We start from the raw sequence: 12,219 nt of genomic DNA, 5'->3' as shown, positions 1-12,219 counted from the left end.
CTTCATTACTTTCTGTAATCCGTCATGGACCATCGGAGAGCCAGGGGGGGCCGTCTCTCATCATCTCTGGAGGATATGGATAGGTGGCGGGCGTTTCAGGTGACCTGTCCATTCTGAAGTAGGGTCCCAACCCAAATAGTCACCTGTCCATTCCCTCTAGAGGTGTTGCGTGACCCGCTGAGTAACTCCAGCACTGGGCAGCTTTCACCAGATAAAAGCTGTCCAGGGTTTGACCTCCCCAGAGGAGCGTGGGTGAAGCTCAGCAGACTTGGTACTGGAGTTGGGCGTTTCAATGCCAGCGTGTGGAGATGGGGACTCCCTCTGCCAGAGCCCAGCCTGTGAATGTGGAGCAGAACAACAGTCTGAGGAAAGACATTCTTGCCATAGAGGGAGTACAGAGAAGGTTCACCAGACTGATTCCTGGGATGTCAGGACTTTCATATGAAGAAAGACTGGACAGACTCGGCTTGTACTCGCTAGAATTTAGAAGATTGAGGGGAGATCTTATAGAAACTTACAAAATTCTTAAGGGGTTGGACAGGCTAGATGCAGGAAGATTATTCCCGATGTTGGGGAAGTCCAGAACAAGGGGTCACACAGTTTAAGGATAAGGGGCACCTTTTAGGACCGAGATGAGAAAAACATTTTTCACACAGAGAGTGGTGAACCTGTGGAATTCTCTGCCACAGATGGTAGTTGAGGCCACAGTTCATTGGCTATATTTAAGAGGGAGTTAGATGTGGCCCTTGTGGCTAAAGGGATCAGGGGGTATGGAGAGAAGGCAGGTACAGGATACTGAGTTGGATGATCAGCCATGATCATATTGAATGTTGGTGCTGGCTCGAAGGGCCGAATGGCCTACTCCTGCACCTATTGTCTATGTCTATGTAACAGACAGCCAACCATGTCATCTCTGGGTGCCCGCTCTACCACCCACTAAATGGAGCTGTGTCAGGGCCTGGCAGACATTGGCCCCAACACAGACAACAATCCGGCTGCTCAACACCCAGCTTCAGATCGAACTATTCCTTTGGTTTATTTATGTTTCATTCGCAAGAAGAAGAAGAAGAAGAAGAGTTGAAGTGTAACTCCAAATGTGAATGATTCTACACAGCCTCTTTAGTTCAGGAGAAGTTCAGAATGAACAAGAAGGGCTGGCAAGTAATGAACGAGCAGACTCAAGTATCCTTTTCGAAGCTTTCGATGGCACTTGAATGTATCAATAAATCTAGAAACATTTGTCTTTTATGTCTCAAGAACCCTATTGATTTTCCGGGATGGGTATCTATTAATAATAGCCGCTCTGTGACATCTCCCTGCCTTAGTTGACAGAATGTCAACGATAGAAGACAAGCTTTCAAGATTTGAACACGTACTATATGACAGAGGTAATGTTGCAGATGAGATACTAAGCCAAGATCTTGCCAGTTCTCGGGGATGGGTATTAGAGTTCTCTCTGAGGCGTTTCTTAAAGAAGTGGAGTTCAAATTGCCCAGAGAACAAAATATAAAGAACTGCAGATGTGGAGGAAGGAACTGCAGATACAGGTTTACACCGAAGATAGACACAAAAAGCTGGAGTAACTCAGCGGGTCAGGCAGCATCTGTGGAGAACATGGATAGGTGACGTTTCACAGAGTGCTGGAGTAACTCAGCGGGTCAGGCAGCATCTGTGGAGAACATGGATAGGTGACGTTTCACAGAGTGCTGGAGTAACTCAGTGGGTCAGGCAGCATCTGTGGAGTGAAGGAAATAGGCAACGTTTCGGGCCGAAACCCGCAAGGGTTTCGGCCCGAACGTTGCCTATTTCCAGAAGAGTTTCGGCCCGATACGATGCTGGTTCATTATGATGATAGACACAAAATGCTGGAGTAACTCAGCGGGTCAGGCAGCATCTGTGGAGAACATGGATAGGTGACGTTTCACAGAGTGCTGGAGTAACTCAGCGGGTCAGGCAGCATCTGTGGAGAACATGGATAGGTGACGTTTAATGTCAAGCCTTTTCCTTACTCTGATTGTTGGGGTGGGGGGCAGGATATAGGGTGCTGGAGTAAAGGGGAAGATACAGAGTGCAGAATATTATTTTCAAAGCCCACGTCCGCAATGGGGTACTAAAATTATCCACTCAATATCTCATTGGCGGTTGTGTATTGATAGTGGCAGGCATGATTAATTTGACGGACTTGGAGATGTCATCAGTGCTCGAGTAATGTACGCGCTGGAAGTCATTGCCCAGAATATTGTACAAAACAATTATGAAGCCAAGTGCCTCTGTGCTGCTCTGGGACTCCGAGCTCCCAATCGACAAAGGCATCATCTCAAATTCTCCCTGACACATCTCATTGGAAATCTTTAGCCCAGTCACTTGCCTCAAATCAATTAAAATGTATTTCTCAAATCCATAAAATTGGCCAGTTTTCTTCTGAATGTAAAACTCAAGGAATTGTTTAACGCAACAAGGGGATGAAGATGCTGCTTTGCAAGAAAAGACACCTATCCATGTCCTCCACACTTGCTGCCAGACCCGCTGAGTTCCGCAGGAAACCTGAGCATCAGGATAAAACCCACACAGTCGCAGTACAAACTCCGTAGCCGTAGTCAGGATCGAACCCGAGTCTCAGGCGCTGTTAGGCCACCGTGCTGACATTATAGCATTGAGCAGCTGGCCCGAATGGCCTGTGTTCACACACACCATGTTCTGTATGATTCCCCTGTAGGGGGGGAGCCTGAATAACAAAAAGACTACAAGGCTGAGTGTGATTTCCTTTGCAAAAACGATAGAGACTTCGCTAACATTTATTAATATGTTTTTGAATATTAAATGGGAACAACCTTCAGAAAATAGCAAGCAGATTTCCATTAATTTCCATCACCAATATGTCAAGCAGCAAAGCCTCAATAAATGTCACCTTAAAGGCCAAGTCAGAAGCAGTCGACAAGCAGAGCAGGGGAGTGAATTGGAGATTTTAACAGCCGGTGGGTGATAAGAAGGGTGGGCGGTGAGGAGATGCAGCCTGGGAGGAGCGAGAGAGAGGTCTGCCCGTGACAGCTGATGGCGCTGGGGTTCCTGAGGAGAACGAGTTCTAATCCCGCACAAATCAGGCAGGAGCAATGCACAAAGTGCTGGAGGAACTCAGCCGGTCAGGCAGCATCCACTTGATGACAAACAGGGACTTAAATTGTTGAAATTCTCAGCTCAGATTCTGTTTTGCTTTTTTTTCCCTCTCTAGTTTAGAGAGGTTTTGTTTCTTCCTTTTTTCTCTTTTTTTTCTTTTTTTTCCTTTTATCTTTTTTTAAATTTTTTATATATATATATAAGTTTTCTTTTAAACATTTAACTATATTTACATAGAGACCGGGAGGTCTCAGCGGGTCTGGCAGCAACTGTGGAGAACATGGATAGGTGTCTTTTCAATGTGTATTTTGGCACTGGATTCATATTTAGGTTATACCTGTTATTAATGTAATCCTGATCCCTATGTATCAATATCATTGTTATGTTTATCATTATCCTTTATGTTTTGTTTTTGTTTTTGGGGAAAAAAAGCTAATAAAAAGATTTTAAAAGAAAGAACGGAAACATCTGCGGAGGGAACATCTGTGCAAACTTTCCCAGGGATGGGCTTGAGCAAGCATTAGTATAGCTGTCACTTGTCACTTGTTATTGTCACGTGTACCGAGGTACAGTGAAAAGCTTCTGTTGCGTGCTATCCAGTCAGCGGAAAGACTACAGGAGTGGAAATAAAATGATCATTTAGGGGGAAAGATTTAACAGGGACCTGAGGGGTAACTTTTACACAAAGGGTGGTGGGTGTATGGAACAAACTACCAGAGGACGCAGTAAAGGCAGGTACCATCGTAATGTTTAACAAACATTTAGACAGGTACATGGCTAGGACATCATGTACCTATCCTAGAGGGATAGATAATCTAGAATGAAGATAGACACAAAATGAGGGACATATAGAAAGGAACTACAGATGCTGGTTTAAACTGAAGATAGACACAAAAAGCTGGAGTAACTCAGGGGACAGACAACATCTCTGGAGAAAAGTAATAGGAGACATTTCAGGTCGCGACTGAAGTCTGAAGAAGGGTCTTGACCCGAAATGTCACCTATTCCTTATCTCCGCAAAATGAGGGATATGGGCCAAACGCAGGTAGGTGGGACTAGTGTAGATGGGGCATGTTGGTCGGCGTGGGCAAGTTGGGCCGAAGGGCCTGTTTCCATGCTGTATCTATGATTCTACGACTCTATTAGAAGGTCTTTGTGTGAAGCCTGAGCGAGGTGCAGAGTGCAGCTTCCTCAACCTGGTCCCTGGCCTGACCTTGCTCTCTCCACGAGACGTCAGTCAGGCAAGTTTTTTTATCAGTTCACATATTAAACACTAACAAGATGAAAATCATTTCACGCTTGGCTGAAGCAGCACAATTCCTCACGGCCAGATCAACAATACCTCCTGGATCATTGCAGATGCCACAACGGCTGGAGGAGGTGACTGTGGTGGAGAAGTGGGAGTGGGGGGAGGGCGGAACAGCGAGGGGGCAGATCCAGGGGCCACAGTTTAAGAATAAGGGCTAAGCCATTTAGAACGGAGACGAGGAAACACTTTTTCTCACAAAAAGTGTGTGGAATTCTCTGCCTCAGAGGGCGGTGGAGGCCAGTTCTCTGGATGCTTTCAAGAGAGAGCTAGGTGGGGCTCTTAAAGATAGCGGAGTCAGGGGATATGGGGAGAAGGCAGGAACAGGGTACTGATTGTGGATGATCAGCCATGATCACATTGAATGACGGTGCTGGCTCGAAGGGCTGAATGGCCTACTCCTGCACCTATTGTCTATTGTTACGGACAAATATGATTTCCGTCACTCCACAATTTACTTTTGCAGTCTGCGTCAGGCTGACTAATCAACGGTCCCACTGAAATATATTTGAAGCAGTCTTCAAAATAGGCTTCATACAGGGACCTTACTCATGGCATTAGTCACCATAACCACCGCAATTGAGGTGGTGATCAAGACCTGCACAGGATAAGAATCTGAGGAGTAACTATTTCACACAGAGGGTGGTGGGTGTATGGAACGAGCTGCCAGAGGAGGTAGTTGTGGCTGGGACTTTTAACGATTAAGAAACAGTTAGACAGGTTACATGGATAGGACAGGTTTGGAGGGATATGGGCCAAATGCAGGCAGGTGGGACTAGTGTAGATGGGGCATGTTGGCCGGTGTGGGCAAGTTGGGTCGAGGGGGTCTGTTTCCACACTGTATCACTCTATCACTCTAAGTTCCCAGTGGAAGCATTGACACCTGGTAGGATGGGACGGGGACTGGGGAGACATTTTCCACCATTTAAATACAGGGGAAGGCAGTCTTAGAATATAGATGGGCGACAGGGTGGCACAGCGGGTAGAGTTGCTGCCTCACAGCGCCAATGCCCCGGGTTCCATCCTGACCATAGGTGCTGTCGGTACAGAGTTTGCACGTTCTCCCTGGGACCGCGTGGGTTTTCTTCAGGTGCTCCGGTTTCCTCCCACACCCCAAAGACGCTCAGGTTTGTAGGTTAATTAGCTTGGTATTAATGTAAATTGTCCCTAGTGTGTGTTGGATAGTGTTAGACAAAATTGCTGGAGAAACTCAGCGGGTGCAGCAGCATCTATGGAGCGAAGGAAATAGGCAACGTTTCGGGTCGAAACCCTTCTTCAGACTGATGTTGGATAGTGTTAGTGTGCGGGGATCGCTGGTTGGTGAGGACTCGATGGGCCGAAGGGCCTGTTTCTGTGCTGTATCTCTAAACTAAACGAAACTGTTGCCACTATCGCATCTGCCACCACCACCATCCCTGGCAGCATGTTCCAGGAACCCATCACCCTCTGTGTAAAAAAACTTGCCCCGCACATCGGAGTAAGGCTTGGCATCATGTTCGGCACAGATATTGTGGGCCGCAGGGCCTGTTCTTCTCTGTACTGTTCTGTGTTCTATGTTGTCTGTTCCAATACCAACCAATAGTGTAGAATATATTGTTACAAGGTTCAAGAGCTACAGGTAGAGAGAAATAAGCCAGCATTCGAAGATAGACGCAACATGTTCCCGATGTTGGGGGAGTCCAGAACCAGGGGCCACAGTTTAAGAATAAGGAGTAAGCCATTTAGAACGGAGACGAGGAAACTTTTTCTCACAAAGAGTGGTGAGTCTGTGGAATTCTCTGCCTCAGAGGGTGGTGGAGGCAGGTTCTCTGGATACTTTCAAGAGAGAGCTAGATAGGGCTCTTTAAAATAGCGCAGTCAGGGGATATGGGGAGAAGGCAGGAACGGGGTACTGATTGGGGATGATCAGCCATGATCACAATGAATGGCGGTGCTGGCTGGAAGGGCCGAATGCACCTATTGTCTATTGCCTATTGTCTATTGCTGGAGTAACTCAGCGGGACAGGCAGCATCTGTGGAGAGAAGGAATGGGTGACGTTTCGGGTCGAGACACTTCTTCAGACAAGAATCCAGCATTGGCAGGGAAGATGTTTGAAAGATCTTGTCCATTAGAGGATAATTCAGTGGTCTGATAACAGAGAAGTCTGATATTTATCTGTATCTTATGGCGTTTATGGGACCGTTAAGCTGCAGCGAGTAGGAATTTCATAGCTGCATTGCCAGCACATGCAACAATTAAATCTGCTGGACTCCAGAGACACTCCACACAAGGCAGATGATACAGTTTCACTTGTGATACTAATCTTTGTCAACCACCATAATAAGTAATGACGATCACTGCATAATAAGATCATTCCCATGCTGCTTAAGATGCATTGATTCAAATCTTTTATTGAATCTATTTATAGAACAGCATTGACTTAAAAAAAAAAAGCCTCCATCCATTGACTCCATCTACACCTCACCCTGCCTCAGCAAGGCCAGCAGCCCAGACCATCACACACAAAAACCAACCTCCCTCCCTTCCATTGACTCCATCTACACCTCACGCTGCCTCAGCAAGGCCGGCAGCATCATCAACGACCAGTCCCACCCCGGGTCACTCCCTCTACCCCCCACTTCTCCCATCGGGCAAGATGTACAGAAGTGTGAAAACGCACACCTCCAGATTCAGGGACAGTTTCTTCCCAGCTGTTATCAGGCAACTGAACCGTCCTCTCACCAACTAGAGAGCGGTTCTGAGCTATTAGATACCCTCAGACTATCTTTGATTGGACTTTACTGGACAGTATCTTGCACTAACCATTATTCCTTTTAGAAACATAGAAACATAGACAATAGGTGCAGGAGGAGGCCATTCGGCCCTTCGAACCTGCACCGCCATTCAATATGATCATGGCTGATCATCCAACTCAGTATCCTGTATCTGCCTTCTCTCCAATAGAAACATAGACAATAGGTGCAGGAGTTGGCCATTCGGCATGTATCTGTACACAGTAGACACCTTGATTGTAATCATGTATAGTCTTTCTACCGACTGCAACAAGAAAGTTTTCCACTCTATCTCGGTACACATAACAATAAACCAAATTAAATTAAACAATGCATTACTATGAAACCTATCAATCTCTGCCTTAAAAATACCCAATACCTTTATTGTATTGTATTGTATTGTATTGTATATCTTTATTGTTATTTTCCTGAGTACTCACATACCCAGAGGAAACAAAAAAACGTTACTCAAACCAGTGTCCATTCAGTGTGCAGTAAAAAATAAATAGAAATAAAAATACATATATCATGAACAAGTTTAACACTACTCTCAACTAAACATCAACAGGCGTTCCGATCGGCAGCGGCACGACAGTGGCTCTGTCCAGGTTGGTGGTTGGTGCGCGATACTTTGGCAGGGGGCAAAGTCCGTTTAACAGTCTTATAGCCTGCGGGAAGAAGCTGAGGAGCATCCTGCTGGTTTTGCAGCTAATGCTCCTGTACCTCTTCCCAGATGGCAGGATGGAGAATATGTGATGCGATGGGTGGTAGGGGTCTTTGATGATGGAGATGGCTCTGCTGATACATCTCTTCCTGTATATGTCCAGCAAGAAAGGGAGTGGAGCACCAATAATCCTGCTGGCGGTCTTCACAATCCTGTCAAGTTGGTGCCGTTCGTACGCCTTGCAGCTCCCGAACCAGGAAGTGATGCCGTTGGTTAATGTGCTCTCGGTTGTCCCCCTATAAAAAGTTCGTAGGTGTGTAGTGGGGAGACCTGCTTTACGTAGTCTTCGGAGAGGGTGTAGTCGCTGCTGGGCTCTCTTGACCAGTGCTGGCATGGTGGTGCAGCGGGAAGAGCTGCTGCCTCACAGCGCCAGAGACCCGGCTTCGACCCTGACCATGGGTGCTGTCTGTACGGAGTTTGCACGTTCTCCCCGTGACCGCGTGGGTTTTCTCCTGGATCTCCGGTTTCCTCCCCACACCCCAAAGACGTACATGTTTGTATTATGCTTAAGAAGGAACTGCAGATGCTGGAAAATCGAAGGTAGACACAAGTGCTGGAGAAACTCAGCGGGTGCAGCAGCATCTATGGAGCGAAGGAAATAGGCAACGTTTCGGGCCGAAACCCAGAAGGGTTTCGGCCCGAAACGTTGCCTATTTCCTATAGTGGTGATTGTTCAACTCTTTGCATGGAGCGAAGGAAACGTTGCCTATTTCCTTTGCTCCATAGATGCTGCTGCACCAGCTGAATTTCTCCAGCATTTTTGTCTACCTAGGAGTTAAATAGTTTCCCACAGAACCCTGTAGGTTAATTGGCTTGGTATAATTGTAAATTATTCCTGGTGTGTGTAGGATAGCATTAGTGCGCGGGGATCGGTGGTCGGTGCGGACTACGTGGGCCGAAGGGCCTGTTTCCACACTGTATTTCTAAACTAAACTAAACTAAACTAGACTTGGCCAATTTGATTGTAGTGTTGTCAGTACAGATGACAACTAAGTACTCTTGACACTAGCTCTCCAGTTGTAGAGTCCTCTACTCTAGCACAAACTCTCCTGCCCACAGACTGATACCCACAGTGTTTACTGTAACGTGCGCTGCCGTATCTGTGCTCTGCACAAGATCATAAGTGATAGCAGCAGAATCAGGCCATTCGGCCCATCAAGTCTACTCCGCCATTCAATCATGGCTGATCTGTCTCTCCCTCCTGACCCCATTCTCCTGCCTTCTCCCCATAACCCCTGACACCCGTACTAATCAAGAATCTATCTATCTCTGCCTTAAAAATATCCACTGACTTGTGGCCTCCACAGCCGTCTGTGGCAAAGAATTCCACAGATTCACCACCCTCTGACTAAAGAAATTCCTCCTCATCTCCTTCCTAAAGGAGCGTCCTTGAATTCTGAGACTGTGACCGCTGGTCCTAGACTCTCCCACTAGTGGAAACATCCTCTCCACATCCACTCTATCCAGGCCTTTCACTATTCTGTCCACTTCAATGAGGTTCCCCCCCCTCATTCTTCTAACAGGCCCAGCGCCATCAAACACCGTTATAAGTATCCAGAAAGTATCTTGGCCTTTTGTGGAATAACAGTAGGAAAGTAATTAAATAAATCCACGATTATATTTTCTTGCACATCTGCCCACTCCCCCATCATTAATAAGGGCCCAGTGGCAGTTCAGCTGAGAGAGAGCTGGCCAGAGTCTAATTAGTAATTAGCAGAGACAAGTACAATACCAAGCAAAATGTCATGCATGCAAATAACATGAGGGAAGATGCAACAAAAATAATGGCTTAATTAAAATAACGTTTAATTAGAGATACGGCCTGACATAAAAATAGACTTCAGTATTAAATTCCCACGTCAGCATAAAGAGATTTTAATAGCAAAGTGGCTGGCATCAACACCCAGCATTATCTGTGGTTTAACCAATTCCCTCCTACACTCAGGGCAGGCTAGGGTAATAGTTCAACACCAGGCTACTCAGCAAGGCGTTTGGCGGAGTTTAGGTTTAGGTTCGTTATGTTACGTGTACTGAGGTACAGTAAACCCTCGTTATTATGAACTACGGGGGGGGAGGGGGAGAGAATGGTGTCTGTTGTTGCCGACTGTCCGCGATTATTGTGAGCAATTTTGGGCACCATATCTGGGGAAGGATGTGCTGGTTGGAGCATCCTCAGTGGACCGAGCGGCCTGTTTCTATAAACTAAATTCAAACTATAGCACAATAGAGACAGCAATGGGTGAGGATTCAGAGTCTGAGGGAAGGGTCTCGACACAAAACGTCACCTATCCATGTTCTCCACAGATGCTGCCTGACCTGCTGAGTTACTCCAGCACTCTGTGAAACGTCACCTATCCATGTTCTCCACAGATGCTGCCTGACCCGCTGAGTTACTCCAGCACTCTGTGAAACGTCACCTATCCATGTTCTCCACAGATGCTGCCTGACCTGCTGAGTTACTCCAGCACTCTGAGGCATTTTTATGGACGCACCTAGCACTTTTACTTTTACTATTTACCTGATTGGAGAGTCAAATGCAACAAAATTTCGTTCAAGGTGCACTGTGTCTAGGTGTATATCTGAATGACAATAAAGTTTTCATTCATTCATTCATTCATTCACTCTGTGTTTTTTTTTTCAAGTGAAGGACAATTGGATAGATATATATCTCTTTTGAAAACATCCAGTGAATTGGCCCCCACTGCCTTCTGCGGCTGAGAATTCCACATATTCGCAACTCTCTGGGTGAAAATACCCCTTATTCACAGCGCCGGAGACCTGGGTTCAATCCTGACTACAGGTGCTGTCTGTATGGAGTTTGCACGTTCTCGTGGGTTTCCACCGGGTGCTCCAGTTCTCTCCCACATCCCAAAGACGTGCGGGTTTAAGAGCTATACTCAACTCTCTCCTGAATACATCCAGTGAATTGGCCCTCCACTTGGCAGAGAATTCCACAACAAATAATTCCTTCCAGCACGTCGCTCCCGACATAAGAGAAGGGAAGAGAGGGTTAAGATATTCCAGAGCAAACCATGGCACAGAAATAAGATAAATCCTCAGTCATGATGCTCTCAGCCACTTGGGGCCTGCGGTTACCAAGGCAACTGTATCAGCAGTACTCATCCCTGTAAAGGACTGGGTGTACCAATGAATGGGCGGCTCGGAAGAAAAATTATAGATTCCATTTTTAACTCAAAAGAGAAAAAAAAATAATCCCTGTTTCTTTTCTAAAAATACAGCCTCTTGTTTTTTTTCTTTTTGCTTTACACCAACTCCCTGGAAAGATCTGTTTACATCAATTCTTTTTTCTTTTAATCTTCTATAGCAGTGTTAGCAAGAAATAATATCTGCTCCCCATTAGAGCAACAGAGAATTGAACAAATAAGATAAAGTCCGTGAACGTGGATGTGCACCGACTGTAGATAATTAACCCTCTGAGACGATGCAGAAAATAACTCACCCATTACATTGAACACAAAGTGCTGGAGTTTCACAGAGTGCTGGAGTAACTCAGCGGGTCAGGCAGCATCTGTGGAGAACACGGATAGGTGACGTTTCACAGAGTGCTGGAGTAACTCAGCGGGTGCAGCAGCAACTATGGAGCTAAGGAAATAGGCAACGTTTTGGGCTGAAACCCGTAAGGGTTTCGGCCCGAAACGTTGCCTATTTCCAGAAGGATTTCGGCCCGAAACGTTGCCTATTTCCAGAAGGATTTCGGCCCGAAACGTTGCCTATTTCCTTAGCTCCATAGATGCTGCTGCACCATAACTCAGCGGGTCAGGCAGCATCTGTGGAGAACATGGATAGGTGACGTTTCACAGAGTGCTGGAGTAACTCAGCGGGTCAGGCAGCATCTGTGGAGAACATGGATAGGTGACGTTTCACAGAGTGCTGGAGTAACTCAGCGGGTCAGGCAGCATCTGTGGAGAACATGGATAGGTGACGTTTCACAGAGTGCTGGAGTAACTCAGCGGGTCAGGCACACTAATACTATCCTACGCACACTTGGGATAATTTTACATTTTTATACGAAGCCAACTAGCCTACAAGCCTGCATGTCTTTGGAGTGTGGTAGAAACCGAAGATCTCGGAGGAAACCAACGCAGGTCACAGGGGAAAAGTAGTGAATTCCGTTTCATGCTAAGAGTTTTCAATATCTTGGTGGTGCAGCGGTAGAGTTGCTGCCTCACAGCGCCAGAGAACCGGGTTCCATCCTGAATTTGAACCTGGGTCTCTGGCGCTGTGAGGCAGCAACTCTACCCGCTGCACCACCAAGATATTGAACAGACTCAGCACGAAACTC

The sequence above is a fragment of the Amblyraja radiata genome, chromosome 38 (genome assembly GCF_010909765.2).
Source record: "Amblyraja radiata isolate CabotCenter1 chromosome 38, sAmbRad1.1.pri, whole genome shotgun sequence".
Lineage (NCBI taxonomy): Eukaryota > Metazoa > Chordata > Chondrichthyes > Rajiformes > Rajidae > Amblyraja > Amblyraja radiata.
This window is presented reverse-complemented; position numbering follows the sequence as displayed.